This window comes from Chiloscyllium plagiosum, chromosome 11 (genome assembly GCF_004010195.1).
Source record: "Chiloscyllium plagiosum isolate BGI_BamShark_2017 chromosome 11, ASM401019v2, whole genome shotgun sequence".
NCBI classification, from domain to species: domain Eukaryota; kingdom Metazoa; phylum Chordata; class Chondrichthyes; order Orectolobiformes; family Hemiscylliidae; genus Chiloscyllium; species Chiloscyllium plagiosum.
The window spans coordinates 5,494,387-5,511,663 of NC_057720.1; the positions used below are offsets into that span (position 1 = coordinate 5,494,387).

The 17,277-nt window shown below is 44.2% G+C and overlaps 1 protein-coding gene across 8 annotated transcripts in view; it reads left to right on the forward strand.

Annotated features, from left to right (window-relative positions):
- ttll7 (tubulin tyrosine ligase-like family, member 7) overlaps positions 1-17,277 on the forward strand; it is a 307,243-nt gene that overhangs the window by 37,081 nt on the left and 252,885 nt on the right. The window contains exon 1 of one of the 8 annotated variants that reach the window (XM_043698634.1): positions 10,122-10,179. The exons of the other annotated variants lie outside the window; for them this stretch is intronic. The gene's annotated coding sequence lies outside the window, so the exon portion shown is untranslated. Of the gene's footprint in view, positions 1-10,121; positions 10,180-17,277 lie in introns of those variants that run through there. 8 annotated transcript variants of the gene reach the window in all.

The window sequence follows — 17,277 nt, forward strand, 5'->3', positions numbered from 1 at the left end:
CACAACATCTTTCCGATAGGAAGGAGACCAGAATTGCACGCAATATTCCAACAGTGGCCTAACCAATGTCCTGTACAGCCGCAACATGACCTCCCAACTCCTGTACTCAATACTCTGACCAATAAAGGAAAGCATACCAAACGCCTTCTTCACTATCCTATCTACCTGCAACTCCACTTTCAAGGAGCTATGAACCTGCACTCCAAGGTGTCATTGTTCAGTAACTCATTCATTGAAAGGCAGAACAGGCTTGAAGGGTTGAGTGGCCTACTCATGTATCCTGTTAATATGTTCCCATTTACTAATTTCCAGTGTCCTTCCACATGGTAGAAATCACAGTTTTGCAAGGTGCAGTTAAAGGAGCCTTGGTGAGTTGTTGCCGTGCATCTTGTAGATGGTACACACTGCTGCCACTGTGTGCAGGTGGTGGGGCGTATGAATGTTTAAGTAGTTGAATGGGGTTCTGACCAAACAGGCTGCTTTGTCCTGGGTGCTGTTGAATTGCCTGAGTGTTGTTGGAGCTGCATCCATTCAGGCAACTGGGGAGTATTGCATTCCACTCCTGACTAGTGCCTTGTAGATGGTGGATTGGCTTTGGGGAGTCAGGAAGTGAGTTACTTAGTGCAACAATCTCATTATACAGCTGTTTTTTTCAGTTCCTGGTCAATGATAAACCCCAGGATGTTGATAGTGGGGATTTCAGTGATGGTAACACCATTGAATGTCAAGGGCTGCTGGTTAGATTGTTTCTTATTAGAGATGGTCATAGCTTGGCATTTGGTACGATGTTACTTGCTACTCGTCAGCCCAAGTCTGGATGTTGTCCAGACCCTATTTCATATGGACACGGACTGCTTCAGCATCTGAGGAGTGGTGAATGGTGCCGAACACTGTGCAATCATCAGTGAACATCACACTTCTAATCTTATGATGGAGGGAAGGTCATTGATGAAGCTGCTGAAGATGATAAGACAGTAAAGCACTTAAAGTACACTGTCTTGGAGCTGAGATGACTGAAGTGTAATAACCACAACCATCTTCCTATGTGCCAGGTATAAGGGCATTCAGCTGAGAGCTTTCACCCGATTCTCACTGACTCATTTTGCTAGGGCTCCTTGATGAAATACTGCTCAATCTCACGGGCAGTCACCGTCCCTCCCCCTCTTGAGTTTGGGTCTTTTGGAGCAAGACTGTACTGAAGTTTGAGGTAAATGCTCCCAGCAGAACCGTTCCTGAGTGACACTGTGCAGGTTATTGCTGAGTAAGTGTAGCTTGGTAACAATGTTGACTTCCCCTTCTGTCATTTTACTGAAGATTGAGAGTAGGCCGATCGGGCAGGAATTGTCCGGCTTGGATTTGTCCAGCTTTGTGTGTTCAGGACATACCTGGGCAACTTTCCACATTGTTGGGTGGATGCCAGTGTTGTAACTATGCTGGAACACTTTAGCAAAGGGTGTTGCTCGAGTGCATCATGTATACTAGGCAAAGCCAGATAAATAAACCGTGGGAATTTGTTGAAAACGGGAGTTCTTGGAGGGAGTAGAGACCCAGAGGCTGGTGACAAGGTGGGATTGAATGCTGAGAAACAATAGCTTACTGCCATTCAGTCTAAAAATGGCACACTCATCTGTACCAGCAATAATGCTCCTTTTACACTTTCCTGTTCATTTGGCTGGCACTAACGGTTGTAATAAGTCAGATTGAGAAGTGTCCCCAATCCAATTTCAGCCTGAACTCCATTCAACATTTAGCATCCAGCTAGAATTCAGTGTGTAGTTATGGGTTCCTTTGCTAATGCAGGATATAATGACCTTGGAAAGAGCTCAACAAAGGTTCTTGCAGCTTACTCCAAGGATGAGGGGGTTGTCCTTTGAGGAGTGAGTGGGTAAACTGACCCTATTTCTGCCCTTGGAATTTGGAACAGGTGGGCTAATTTTTACCTTTTAGGTTTTGGAAGTGAAAGTCCAACGAGGTGGAGTTTTCCTCTGAACTGCTGAATTTAATGTGATGGCCAATTTAGATGATGGAATTTATCAAAAGATTTTCCGGCATATTCCACAGAAAACTTCTTCAGAAGCAAAATGTTTCTGACTGCATCATGCTTTTCAGATGTAGAGGATTGAGATGGATTTGTAATTAGATGTTTCAGATTAGAAAGGGGGGAGTGAACCAACTGGGAATTTAGTCCCACCTCCGTGGGCAGGCAGGGAGGAGGTGGATGGGTGAGGGTAGAATTGGGTGGAAGCATTAAAAGAGGGGGTTCAGGTGAGTACGGGATTCTTCAGGGGCTTGACAGGGTAAATGCTGAGAGGGTGTTCCCCGTCATGGGAAAGTTGAGGACCAAAGGGCACAGTCTCAGAATAAAGGAGGGACCAATTAAAGATTGAAATGAGGAGGAAATCCTTCTGTCAGAGTCTTTGTAACTCCTTGCTATAGAGATCTATGGGGGCAGAGTCCTTAAGGCTGAGATAGATTCTTGACCAGTCAGTGAATCAAGGGTTACAAGGAAAAGGCAGGAAAGTGGATGTGAGGAATGTTGGATCAGCCATGATCCTATTGAATGGTGGAGCAGGCCCAAGGAGCTGAATGGCATCCTTCCTATTCCTTTTTCTTATGATCATATGGGGAGTGGGGGAGGGGTGGGCAGTAGTTACAGTTGCCTTCTGGAACCTCCACAATGTAATTTTGGTCAGAGCTGACCATCCCATCAGGAGGTCAGTGCAGTTCCTTAGGCAGCATGCCACAGTTTGAGAGAGAGAGAGAGAGAGAGAAAGTGACGGAAGAGTAGTGGTGGTGATATTGGGCTAGGAACCTGGAGACTCAGCATAATAGTCTGCCGATATGAATTCTGACCTCACCTTGGAAGCTGGTGTAATTTAAAATTCAATATAAAAAATGCGCAACAGCAAAGTTGTCTCGGTAATGGTCACCAGGCCTTTATACTCCACGAGAAAGATCGAGAATGCTGGAGAAACTCAGCAGGTCTGGCAACATCCGTGGAGGCAGAAACAGTGTTAATGCTGTGAATCTCCAGTATGACTCTTCTTCAAGTCCTGAAGAATTCTGAAGAGAAGGACGCAAAACAATAGCTCTGGCCAGACCTGAGTTTCTCCAGGGAGGGCTCTTAGTATTTCCAGCATCCACAGTATTTTGCCTTTATTCCAGTGTTCGCGTTGCTGCTGCACTCTGAAGTAGACCACTCCAAAGATTCACCATCAACATTTGTCTTCATAGAATCCCCATAGTGTGAAAGCAGGCCATTTGGTCCATCAGGTCCACACTGCTCCTCCATACAGCATCCTACCCAGACCAACGCTTTATCCTATAACCCTGCATTTCCCATGGCCAATCCATACAGCCAGCATGCCCCCTGGACACTATGGGCAATTTATCATGGCCAATCCATCCTAACCTGCCGTCTATGGACTGTGGAAGGAAACTGGAGTACCCAGGGGAAACCCACTTAGGAGAATGTGCAAACTCCACACAGATAGTTGCCTGAGGCTGGAATCGAATGCAGGTCCCTAGCACTGTGAGGCAATAGTGCTAACCACTGAGCTACTCTTAATCTGATCTTTAGATCAGTTCTAAATCATCCCCTGAGGGGTTTGCTGAGGGGGCTGAAAGTGAATTGCTGTTCAATGTTGGAGTAGTGATGCACAGCAAAGCCTTGGTCCCTCATCATTTACCTCCAGATGTTAAAGTCAGAAGCCACTTTGCAGCTGCAGTAGTCACTCGTCTTCCCATTCTCTTGGAGATCTTCAGCTCCATGATGCAATAATAGCTGACATCAATATGCTTGGTGACAGAACTCAGGGAAGTGTGAATGACCGTTTCTGAACTCGAGTTGAACTATATTGCCATGGCGATTTAAAGAGTGGCAGCCATAAGGTAAAAAGTTTTGAATTCATTGGGCATCACCGCCAAGACAGGCCAATTAAACTAACAGGTAGGTGGCTCTCAAAATGTCACCAAGCCACAAATGGTTAGATTATGAAGAGAAACTACATAAATGAGGTTTGCATTCCCCGCCTCCCCCCGATGTAGAAGGCTAAACGTTCATTTGAATGAGTTGTTTGAAGATGTTGGAAGTCGTTGGTAAGGTGTAGATAAGCAGAAGCTATTTTTGCTATTGGAGGCCGTGGGGAGAAGTGATTCAGCAAGAAGCTAGTGAGTACTGCAGATGTTCAACAGCAGTTTGCTTTCTGTCAATTGCCCTCTGTAGAGGAGGAGAAAAAAACAAATTGAGTTGGATCCCTATTTCTGAAAGGTGTGTGCAGGTTGGTACTGAATGGAACACAGTCCATCATGTGGCAAGTTACACTTTCTGCAAAATAAATCAGCAGCAGTTTATCTGTTGATGTTTATGTTTCATATAGTCTCATCATTTTGCAAGCATCTGCCAGTTGGCAGCCAAACCCCGTCATTGTTTTATCTGCTCCACATATTTTTACAATACTCCATCAGAAACCTATCTACCAACTGCTAAAAATAACAGCTCATGGTTGTCCCTAATAAGTAACCACGACAGTGTGCACTTATCATCTAGAGAGGGAGATGCTGCCAAAGGAGCCATTTGTTTGATGAAAAGATTTCTCCCAGTCAATGAAATCCTGAGCCCCTCCTCCACTCCTGAAGCCATCATTTCTTGCTGGGGAATCCTTCTCATTCCATTCAGTTTATGTTCCAGGGGAATCTCCCACCCAAAAAAATGATGAGGTCACTGAAGGTCATCCATCGCAGCCAAAGGGGTCTGAAAGTTCCCTGTCCAAGCCACTTCCGTTGTGCAACAGTAAAGGTTTCTCTCCATTATAAAGTTAGGAATGAGTGATTCTTCAGTTTAAACTCTATTGAATCCCCACACAGAAGTTTATAGCCCAGAGTCAGCAGTGGCTTCATCAGTGATCTTCCCTCCATCAGAAGTGGGGATATTCGCTGATAATGTGAATAATTGAGGCCCAACACAGATCCTTGTGGGACACCACTGGTCACATCTTGCCAATTTGAGTACCTTCCTAATCCTAATTGCCAGCCATTCACCCAAATTCCTATCCCTTTCAGTAATTTGCCTTCAATTTCATGGGCTTCCATTTTAGCTAACAGTCTCTTATGTGCGACTTAGAGTCATAGACTCATAGAGATGTACAGCATGGAAACAGACCCTACAGTCCAACTCGTCCATGCCGACCAGATATCCCAACCCAATCTCATCCCACCCACCAGCACCCGGCCTATATCCTCCAAACCCTTCCTATTCATATACCCATCCAGATGCCTTTTAAATGCTGTAATTGGACTAGCCTCCACCACTTCTTCTGGCAGCTCATTCCTCACCCTCTGCGTGAAAAAGAGGTCTCTTAAGTCTCTTTTATATCTTTCCCCTCTCACCCTAAACCTATGCCCTCTAGTTCTGGACTGCCCCACCCCAGGGAAGAGACTTTGTCTATTTATCCTATCCATGCCCCTCATGATTTTATAAACCTCTATCAGGTCACCCCTCAGCCTCCAACACTCCAGGGAAAACAGCCCCAGCCTATTCAACCTCTCCCTGTAGCTCAAATCCTCCAACCTGGCAACATCCTTGTAAATCTTTTCTGAACCCTTTCATGTTTCACAACAACTTTATCAGATGTGTTCTGAAAGACCATATAAACAACTTCTGTAGACATTCCAGTGTCCACCATTTTAGTCAGCTTTTCAAAGAATTCAGTGAGGTTTGTCAGGCATGATTGACCTGTCATAAATCCCTGCTGGCTCTCTCTGATGCACTGAATATTTTGGAGGTGTTCAGTTACTCTATCTTGATTACAGACTCCAGTAATTTCCCCACGACAGATGTTGGACTAACTAGTCTGTAATTTCCTTGTTTTGCTCTTTCTCCCTTCTTAAAAAGTGGAATGACATGTGCAATTTCCCAATCCAGAGGGAGGACTCCAGGATCTAGAGAGTGCTGAAAGATTATAGATGCGCTGTCGACAATGTATTCCCTTATTTCCTAAAACACCTTTAGATGGAACTGTTAGGACCTGGGTATTTTGCACTTTTTAGTTCCATTTTATTTCTTACTTAGCAGCTATTCAATCTCCCAGGCTGACCTTTACCTATTCCTTTGTCTGACCAACTATTTTACTCTCTGTGGGCTCCATCTCCACCTATCATTTATTGCTCTCTGCTACCTTCACCTCATCTTCAGCACATAAACCAACCTTTTCCCAACTGCAATCAGTTCTGTAGAAGGGTCACTGGACCCGAAACGCTAACTCTGCTTTCCCTGTACAGATGCTGCCAGACCTGCTGAGTTTCTCCAGAAATTCATGGTTTTGTTTCTGCTTACGTTAATTTTAGTCAGTCCCTTTCCCAACCCTAGCCCTAACCATAACCCTAGCCCTTACCCTAACCCTAACCCTAACCCTATTGCTTTCCTTGGGATTTTGGCATGCTATCCTCCTTTTCTACTGTAAAGACTGAGACAAAGTAATTCTTTAACATGTCTGCCATTTCCCTGTAGTCTTGAGTGGGGTAGAATTGCTCCTGATCGCCTGCCCCCCCCTTACGTAACTATAACGTTTCTTCTTATTGATTTTGGCAAGTTTCTTTTTATGTTCCCTTTTATGAGCTCTTTTAAGCTGTTTGTGGCCCTTTGCAGGGTTTTTGTGTCCATCTCATTCAGCAGTATCTGTGGCTTTTGTGTTTTTGCAACCCCTTTTGTTTAGTTCAGTGTTGTCCCTTATCTTTCCAGCTGTTCATGGTTTATTTTCAGTGACGTGGGGCTTTGTCTTCTCGAGAGTATAAACTGGTTCTGTATTACATTCAAAGTTTCTTTAAACATTCTCCACATTTCTTCAGTTGTTCACTCATTAGCAGATTTTCCCAGTTTACTGGACAGACTCTGTATCATCTCAGTTAAATTTTAGCCTTACCTAAGTCTAAAATCTAGTAGCTGGTTTGTGCTTTTCACTTTCAAACACTACATCGATCATGTTATAACCATTATTAGTTAAATGTTCATGCACAATTAGGTTATTAATCAAATCTTGCTCATTTACTCATTGATAAATCCAATATTGCTTGTCGTCTTGTTGCATCCAGGACATATTGCTGTAGGAAACTATTGCGGACACCCACCAGAATTCACTATCTTTCTGACAGCAATTTGCCTGCCTTCCCTAATCTATGTTAAAGTTAAAATCTCCCATTAATACTGCACTGGCTTTGCTACAACATTTAGGCCGAAATGGGTACTGCAGATGCTGGAGATCAGATTCAGGATTAGAGTGGTGCTAGAAAAGCACAGCAGATCAGGCAGCATCCAAGGAGCAGGAAAATTGATGTTTCGGGCAAAAGCCCAAAATTTCTGCAATTGGTAAGGCTCCCCATGGTAGGCTATTGCAGAAAATACAGAGGCATGGGATTGAGAGTGACTTAGTTGTTTGGCTCAGTAATTGGCTGAAAGAAGATAGAGAGTGGTGGTTGATGGGAAATGTTCATCCTGGACCTCAGTTACTAGTGATGTACTGCAAGGATCTGTTTTGGGGCCACTGCTGTTTGTCATTTTTATAAATGAGCTGAATGTGGACATAGAAGGATGGGATATTAAATTTGGGATAACACTAAGGTCGATAGAGTTGTGGATAGTGCCGAAGGATGTTGCAGGTCACAGAAGGACATAGATAAGCTACAGAGCTGGGCTGAGAGGTAGCAAATGGAGTTTAATGCGGAAAAGTGTGAGGTGATTCACTTTGGAAGGATAACACAAATACAAGTACTGGGTTAATGGTAAGATTTTTGGTAGTGTAATGAGCAGAGAGATCTTGATGTCTATGTGCATAGATCCTTGTAAGTTGCCACGCAGGTTGAAAGGGGTGTTAAGAAGGCATATGGTGTCTTCGCTTTGATTGGTAGAGGCTATGAGGTCATGTGGAGCTGTACAAAACTCTGGTGCAGCTGCACTTGGAGAACTGCATACAGTTCTGGTCACCACATTACAAGAAGGATGTGAAAGTGTTGGAGAGGGTTCAGTGGAGATTTAATAGGTTGTTGCCTAGTATGGAGGGAAGGTCTTATGGGGAAAGGCTGAGGGAATTGAGGCTGTTTTCATTAGAGAGAAAAAAGTTGAGGGATGACTTAATAGACACATCCAAGATGATCAGAGGATTAGAGAGGGTGGACAGTAAGAACTTTTTCCCTTGGATGGTGATGGCTAGCATGAGGAGACATAGCTTTAAATTGAGGGGTGATAGATATTGGACAGATGTCAGAGGTAGGTTCTTTACTCAGAGAGTAGCAACAGTAGTAGACTCGCCAACTTTAATGGCATTTAAATGGTCTTTGGATAAACATATGGATGAAAATGGAATAGTGTAGGTTAGATGGGCTTCAGATTGGTTCCACAGGTTGGCGCAATATCGAGGGCCGAAGGGCCTGTGCTGAGCTGGAATGTTCCATGTTCTATGTTCTATGCATTTATACAATCTAGCACTTCAGAGCTGCTATCAACAGCTTTGTACACAACACAGATTGCACTTATAAGGTCTTCACTGAATGCTTTCCCCTCATGATGTCCTCCATCACTATTAAAATAATGTTGTTTTCAGCCAGTAAGGCTACTCCACCTCCCCTGCCATTTTTCCTGTCTATCCTGGGGAGAAGGTAGCAAAGAGTACAATAGGTGAATGGGGGTGGGGATGGAGGTGATAGGTCAGAGGGGAGGGTGGAGTGGATAGGTGGGAAGGGAGATGGACAGGTCATGAGGACAGTGCTGAGCTGGAAGGTTGGAACTGAGGTAAGGTGGGGGATGGGGAAATGAGGACAATAATGAAGTCCACATTGATGCCCTGGGATTGAAGTGTTCCGAGGCGGAAGATGAGGTGCTCTTCCTCCAGGCGTCAGGTGGTGAGGGAGCGGCAATGGAGGAGGCCCAGGATCTGCATGTCCTCGGCAGAGTGGGAGGGGGAGTTGAAATGTTGGGCCACAGGGCGATGTGGTTGATTGGTGCGGGTGTCCCGGAGATGTTCCCTAAAGCGCTCTGCTAGGAGGCATCCAACCTCATCAATGTAGAGGAGACCACATCGGTAGCAACGGATACAATAAATGACATTGATGGATGTGCAGGTAAAACTTTGATGGATGTGGAAGGCTCCTTTGGGGCTTTGGATGATGGTGAGGGAGGAGTTGTGGGCGCAGGTTTTGCAATTCCTGCGGTGGCAGGGGAGGGTGCCAGGAAGGGAGGGTGGGTTGTTGGGGGGCGTGGACCTGACCAAGTAGTCACAGAGGGAACGGTCTTTGCAGAAGGCAGAAAGGGGTGGGGAGCGAAATATATCCCTGGTGGTGGGGTCAGTTTGAAGGTGCGGAAATGTCTGCGGATAATGCAATTTATGCGAAGGTTGGTAGGGTGGAAAGTGAGGACCAGGGGTGTTCTGTCCTTGTTACGGTTGGAGGGGTGGGGTTTGAGGGCGGAGGGGCGGGATGTGGATGAGATGCGTTAGAGGGTATCTTCAACCACATGAGAAGGGAAATTGTGAACTTTAAAGAAGGAAGCCATCTGGTGTGTTCTGTGGTGGAACTGGTCCTCCTGGGAGCAGATATGGTAGAGGCGGAGGAATTGGGAATATGGGATGGCATTTTTGCAGGAGGTAGTGTGGGAAGAGGTGTAATCCAGGTAGCTGTGGGAGTCGGTGGGTTTGTAAAAAATGTCCGTGTCAAGTTGGTCGTCATTAATGGAGATGGAGAGGTCCAGGAAGGGGAGGCAGGTATCAGAGATGGTCCAGGTGAATTTAAGGTCAGGGTGGAATGTGTTGGTGAAGTTGATGAACTGCTCAACCTTCTCGCGGGAGCACGAGGTGGTGCCGATGCAGTCATCAATGTAACGGAGGAAGAGGTGATGGCTACAATATCATAATCTGCAATTTGAATTTGTGCCTTCAGATCATTTCATTCATTCCTTGAACTCTGTGCATTCATATAGAACCCCTATTTGAGCCACACACTTTAAGCTGTGCCTCACTTGTTTATTATTTCTCTCTTTCAGTTAAATCAATACACTTCTGACTATGACCTTCCCTTCCTGAGGCACAACTCCTGTTTCTTAACTGCCCGCTGCAATTGCACAGGAAACTACTTGGTTCCAGTTTCTCTAACCTAACATTGTCTCTAAAATCACACATACCTGGAATATTCCTGGTAAGTCACCTCTGTACTCTCTTAAGGGTCCTCACATTCTCACTAAACTGTGGTAATCAGAATTGGAAGCAATATTCCAGTTTAATCCAATGCTTTAGCCAGGTTAAGTATAGCTTCCTGGCTATTCAACCTTCCTTCGAATTATGAAGCTCTCGGAATTATGTTGTTTGTTCCCTAAAGAACACCACTCCCCTGCCCTAAAGAATGTGCAGGTTATATTATGTAGGGGTGTCTGTGTCTCCCTAATTGTGGTCCTACCTCTCCCATCCAACCTTCCCTTCACACAAAATTTCAATGTTTAGTGCAGTATTTTGAACACTTTCCCGTTTAGGAGTATAGGAATACTAACTGGTTGGACCTAATTCCTGGAGACTTCTCCAATGACGTTGTATCCCACCAATCCCAACCAAACAGTCTGACTCCCCCCACTACCCCAAAACCTGTATCTTTGATAACAGAAGCGCTAAAAAAAATGACAACACACACAATGTTTTAATCTGTTTCCCACTCCTGTCCTGGTTTGCTTACTACAATCTATAACAATTGAAATCCTGGAGACTTCAGACTCATTGGAATAATATGCTGTCTTTATGGTTCTATCCCTCAAGACTAAAGCCATTAGGATGCTGGACACCACGTTTGCTGACTGTTCTGTTCTGCTCTGTGCTTTTTTATACCTAATTAAGATGGGGATTTTTAAATTTTAAATTCTAATGCTTAGAGGCTGTTGCATTGCTTTTAAGATGTAAAATTATTAATTCTCACACTAGCTACAGTTTTAGGGAAAGCTCATATGTTGGTAATCCTGTGCTCTGTCATTCTGTCCAGGAAAAAATATGATATGTTGAATTCTGGTGATTACATATGAGGAAGAAGTTGTTCTGGTGACAGTGTAACCACCTTGCAACTGTGTTCAAAAAGGAACTATGATTTTACAACACAGCAGACTCACCATTAACCCCAAGTGTAATCAGCAGTATTGCAGAGCTTATTTTTACATGGTGGAGTATCAAGGATGGGCTGCCTAATTATAGCTCTTTTTAAGTAATTCATTTTCTTCGCAACATGTCACCTCCCACCCGCTGCCTCCTGACTGCAGTGAATTATTATCACACCGTGTTTCTGTGATATAGTTTTGCAAAGGCTGCTAACAGCATTAGTGCAGCAGGCTTCCTGGTTCTGTACGTCCGTCTTCCTTGCTGTTAGTGTTGTACAAGCTCTCTCAATTTCTCAGCACGTGGTTGTTCGAGTTTTATATTGAATGTCGGCAAATGCCCTTTGAACTGAGTGGCTTGCTGGGCCATTTCAGAGGGTAGTTTAGAGTCAACTACATCACCATGGGTCTCGAGTCACACGGGGGCCAGACCAGGAAGGAATGGCTGATTTTCCATCTCAAAGACATCAGGGAAACGCATGAGATTTTATGATTGACAAGAGTAGAAAATGCTGGAAAAGCTCAGCAGGTCTGGCACCATCTGTGGAGAGAAATCAGAGTTAACATTTTGGGTTGCGTGACCCTTCCTCAGAACTGAAACATTAACTCTGATTTCTCTTCACAGATACTGCCAGACCTGCTGAGCATTTCCAGTAATTTCTATTTTTGTCTCAGATGTACAGCAGCTACAGTTCTTTCGGTTATTATTTGGGATCTTATGATGATCAGTAAAAGATTGCTTCAAAATTCTAGATGTTTTAAATTGCATTCCAATAGGAGTGGACGGGGTAAACACAGGAAGGAAGTTCCCGATAACTAGGAAGTCCAGAACCAGGGGTCACAGTCTAAAGAAACAATGTGGATTTATGCAAAGCTGCATTTTGGACTGAGATGAGGAGAAATTTCTTCACCGAGAGGCCAAAACATTGAAAATTCTTTAAGAAGGATTTCAGTATATTTTTAAGGCCTCAAGGGAATGTGGATAAAGCAGGAGCAGGATACTGAGTTAGATGATCAGCCATGATCGTATTGAATGGCAGAGCAAGCTCGAAGGGCCAAATGGACTGCCTCTATTTTCTATGTTTCCTTGAATTTACATTCCAGCAGCTGCTGTAGTGAGATTTGAACCCACACTGCATTAGTCACAGAGACATACAGCATTGAAACAGGCCCTTCGGCCCACCATGGCAATGGCGACAAACTCCAGACTGTACAAATTCCATTTACCTGCACGATTGGTCCATACCCTGGCATTTTAAGTGCTAATCCAGATGCTTCTTCAATGTCTGCCTCCACCACCCTCTCAGGCAGCAACCTCCATATTTCTACCACCCTCTGAGTGAAACATCTTTTACTCAGATCGCCTCCAAACCACTTACTCCTCACCTTAAGCTTACACCCTCAGGTCTTAGACACGTCTGCTATGGTGCTCATGATCTCACGATCTGCTCTGTGACTCTCAGAACTGTGTATCCCTCAAAATCAGATTTTTCCCCAGTTTCCTCTGCTCCAAGGAAAACAAACCCAGCCTATCCAGACCCTCATCATAACTGGGACTTTGCATCCCTGACTTAAAACTGCACACAGTATTCCATCTGTGGCCTAACTAAAGGTTCATAAAGTTGTAACAAGACTTCCTTGTGCCTATATTCTGTATCTTCCATAGCTCTCTAGGATAGAGGATTCCAAAGATTCACCACCCTCTGACTGAAGAAATTCCTCCTCAACCTCAGTTCTAAATGGCCTGCCCATTATTCTGAGACTGTGTCCCCTGGTTTAGTTTCCCCATTTCTTCTGCATCTTCTCATTCCTGGAACAAAGGGCTTATGAAGACAGGTTGAACAGGTTTGGCCTGTATCCATTGGTGTTTAGAAGAATGAGAGGTGACCTCATTGAACCATAGAAGACGTGTGGGGATTGGAGGCAGTGGATGCTGGGAGCATGTTTCATGTTGTTGGGGAGACTAAAACTAGGGGACACTGTTTTATCTGTTTAAGTGAGAGGATCTCCCTTTTAGGACAGAGATGAAATTCTTTTTTTTTCTAAAAGGTGGTTAAAACATGTTGTTTCCTTCCCCAGAAGATACAGGGGGTTGGGTCTCTACATGAATGCAAGGGATGAGTTACATTTTTCGTAGATCAGTATGGATGCGATAAGCCAAAGGGCTTTTTTCTGTGCTGCGGATCTCTATGACTTTACAACAAAAGGGTTACGTGTGCAGACAAGAAAGTAGAGCTGAGAACGTAACCAGATTAGCCTTGGTCTTATTGAGGAGCCAAACGGCCCAAGTCATACATTCCGCTGCTCTGGTTGATGTATCATCTAAGAGGGCAGCATGGTGGCTCAGTAGTTAGCACTGCTGCCTCACAGCACCAGGGACCCGGGTTCGATTTCCACCTTGGGTGACTGTCTGTGTGGAGTTTGCACATTCTCCCCATGTCTGCGTTGGTTTCCTCCGGATGCTCTGGTTTCCACCCACAATCCAAAGATGTGCAGGTTAGGTGAATTGGCCAAGCTAAATTGCCCATAGTGTTAGGTGCATTAGTCGGGGGTAAATGTCAGAAGGTTGGGTTACTCTTCAGAGGTTCACTGTGGACTTGTCGGGCCAAATGGCCTGTTTCCACACTGTAGGGAATATAATCAATATATGAATACAATGTAGTTGGTTGTTTCATTCAATCGATTAGAAATAGTTGAGGCCTCAGCACTGGTCTCGGTGTAATTCCACTGACCAACTTGAGATTGATTGAATGTGTCACACTGCATTTGTTGTTGTCAGTTTGATTCCAGGGTTTGATTCCAGCCTCGAGCAACTGTCTGTGTGGAGTTTGCACATTCTCCCTGTGTCTGTGTGGGTTTCCTCCGGGTGCTCCGATCTCCTCCCACAGTGCAAAGATGTGCAGGTTAGGATGGATTGGCCATGCTAAATTGTCCATAATGCCCAAGAATGTGCAGTTTAGAGTGGATTGTTCATGATAAATTGCCCTGTATTGTCCAGAAATGTGCAGGCTACATGAGTTAGCCACAGGAAATGTAGAGTTATGGGGATAGGATGGGAGTCTGGGTCTGGGTGGGACGCTGTTTGGAGGGTCAGTGCAGACTCAGGCCGAATGGCCTCTTTCTGCACCGTATGGGTTCTACGAATCTGTGAATCTTGGCATGTCCACCATATTGCAACAAATAAGCAAGTTTTGCAATAGATCCTGGATCATGGAAAATGCTTGAAGAGAGAGCTGAGTGCAGTGATGATTTGGTAGCTGTTGGTTTTCCTGCTTTGATGAAATATGATGCACTAAATGACCTTCCGTGTGTGTTTCTTTTGTCTAAAATGATTTACATCAACCAAGTGGAACCTTCTCGCTGTGGCTTTCAGCTTGGAGAGTAAGGCAGTGAGTTTACAATAAGTGGCAGGTGTCAATAGCTATGACCTCTCGACATAATTAGTGTCCCACAGGGCGAATGCTCATTTGCAGCTCCTGTGAACTTTGCATCAGAATTGAATAATGCAAACCCATTCAGCACTTTTTTTTTGCAGTGTATGGCAAACATTGTGATGGACTGTTAATTTACAGGTGCATGCAGCATGGTACAAGTTCTGCAATTATAAGTAGCAGTCTTTAAAACTGGAGGTTGCTGAGCACAGCAACAGATATAGAGAATCCACTGCATTGCAATCTTTTGGCGCACATACCGGCCATTCGGCCCAACTGAGCCTTATCTGCTGTTGACATGCACCTCCTCCCCCTTTCTCTTCGATGGTGGTGGTCAGGTGTTGGGTTTGGTGGGGAGGGGGTTTGAGGACTAAGTGACATAACCTAAGAATTCTTCCCATTTTCCAACTCCTTTCATTTCTGAAGAGGAGTTATATCCGACTCGAACTGTTAACTCTGTCCATGCCTTACTGGGATAGCATATTGGAAGTCAACCCTACTATCCTTGGATATATCACAGAAGGTAAAGGTTTTAAATTGCGAAAGCAAAGTTCCTCAGTTTACCTGATCTTCAGACCCAGCTTGATAGAAAGCATAAGCCTGTTTTCTGTACTTAACAAAAATGACTGTTTGTTAAAAGTAATCTGTCTGTAGCTGCAGGTAAAGAGTTATAAATAATTATATATCAGCATATAACACAATAAGTTAATGCCAAGTTTAATGTCCTTGTAAATAAACACTCTCTCACGTACACACATACACACACACACACTCTCAGTGATTAGTGCTGCTGCCTCACAGTACTAGGGACCTGGGTTCAATCCCACCCTCAAGTGACTGTAAGTCGAATTTTCACTTTCTCCCTGTGTTTGCATGGGTTTCCTCTGTGTGCTCCGATTTCCTCCCACAGTCCAAAGATCTGGAGGTTAGGTGGATCGGCCATGGGAAATGCAGTGTTACAGGGATCGGGTAAGTGGGTGGGATAGTCTTCAGAGGATTGGTATGGAATAGATGAGCTGAATGGCCTGCTTCCACATTGTCTGTGTATGTGCAGTAGAATCTTTACAATCATACAATGAAAAACAGTTAATAAAAGCCAAAGAACTGTGGAAGCCGGAATCCTGAAAGATTGAAATTGCTGGAAAATCTCAGCAGGTCTGGCAGCATCTATGGAGAGAAAACAATTGATGTATCAAGCCCAGTGACCCTTCTTCAAAGTGGAAAATAGGATAAGGAAAATCCAGAAGGCAATTCAGTGGTGACTATTCCCAGGTTGCTGAGATGATCCTTATGCTGGTCGGAATGTGCTTCTCAGTCGTCTTTCTTCAGATGCTTCCACTGGTTTGCATGAGGTACTGGGTGACTGGTTCACTTACAAATAGTCCCTGACTTATCAAATGAGATTCACAGCTTACAACAACTGCTGAAGGAAAGATAAACTGGTTTTCTTCATGTTCAAAGTGAGATTTGATTACAGAGAACGGAAAAATAGCTCCTGAGCTAGAGATCAAATCACTTCTCTCTCTACCTTGCTCCAGCCTCAAGCTCTTTCATTTGCCTTAGAACCAGTCACACGGTTGTTAGCAGGCAGAGGCCTTTGTCATCAATGACTGGTCACTAGTTCATAAACCAATAAACTTCTTGTTGCCAACCAGAGTTGCATGTTTATAGAGCCCTTCCGCTCCAGATAATCAGCAACTTAAACATAGTTATGTCTTGTTCAAACTGCTATTTATACAGTTCTTGCCATGAAAGTCAAGTTACTTGCTTTTCAAAACATGCAGCAATCCTTTAAAGTACTGATTTAAAATATTTCAGCTCACACTTTTAAAAAGTCCAAAGATAAAAGTGTGTTTACATCTGTTTCTCTCTCCACAGATGCTGCCAGACCTGCTGATTTTGTTTTTAGTTTCGGTTTTCCAGCATCTGCAATATTTTGCCCAGACTTGAAGCGTTAGGGAGGGAGTATTGCCTGATGCCTTAGCCATCATTTAGCCCTCAGTTCACAACACAAATCAACAGTATTTGTGGGTTCTGAGGCTGAGTCATTGGACCTGAAATGTTAACTCTGATTTCTGTCCACAGATGCTGCCAGACCCGCTGAGCTTTTCCAACAACTTCTGTTTTTGCCTCTGATTTACAGCATCCGCCATTCTTTTGGTTTTTAAACAGTATCTGCTCTTTGTTGTGTTCTTCTCTGTGGGAGCTAGCTGTGCAAACATTAGCTGCCTTGCCTCCTTATGTTACAAGACTAATTATATTTCAGAAGCTCTTCATTTCAAATGACTCGTGCTATATAGGTGCATGTCCTTCCATATCTTTCTTGAAGTGCAATCTTTCTTGTAAAGTTACAAGTTACAAGTGGAGTTCCGCAGGGATCAGTTCTGGGTCCTCTGCTGTTCGTAATTTTTATTAATGACTTGGATGAGGGAGTCGAAGGGTGGGTCAGTAAATTTGCAGATGATACGAAGATTAGTGGAGTTGTGGATAGTGAGGAGGGCTGTTGTCAGCTGCAAAGGGACTTAGATATGATGCAGAGCTGGGCTGAGAAGTGGCAAATGGAGTTCAACCCTGCCAAGTGTGAGGTTGTCCATTTTGGAAAGACAAATAAGAATGCGGAATACAAGGTTAACGGTAGGGTTCTTAGTAAGGTGGAGGAGCAGAGGGATCTTGGAGTCTATATTCATAGATCTTTGAAAGTTGCCACTCAGGTGGATAGAGCTCGTAAGAAGG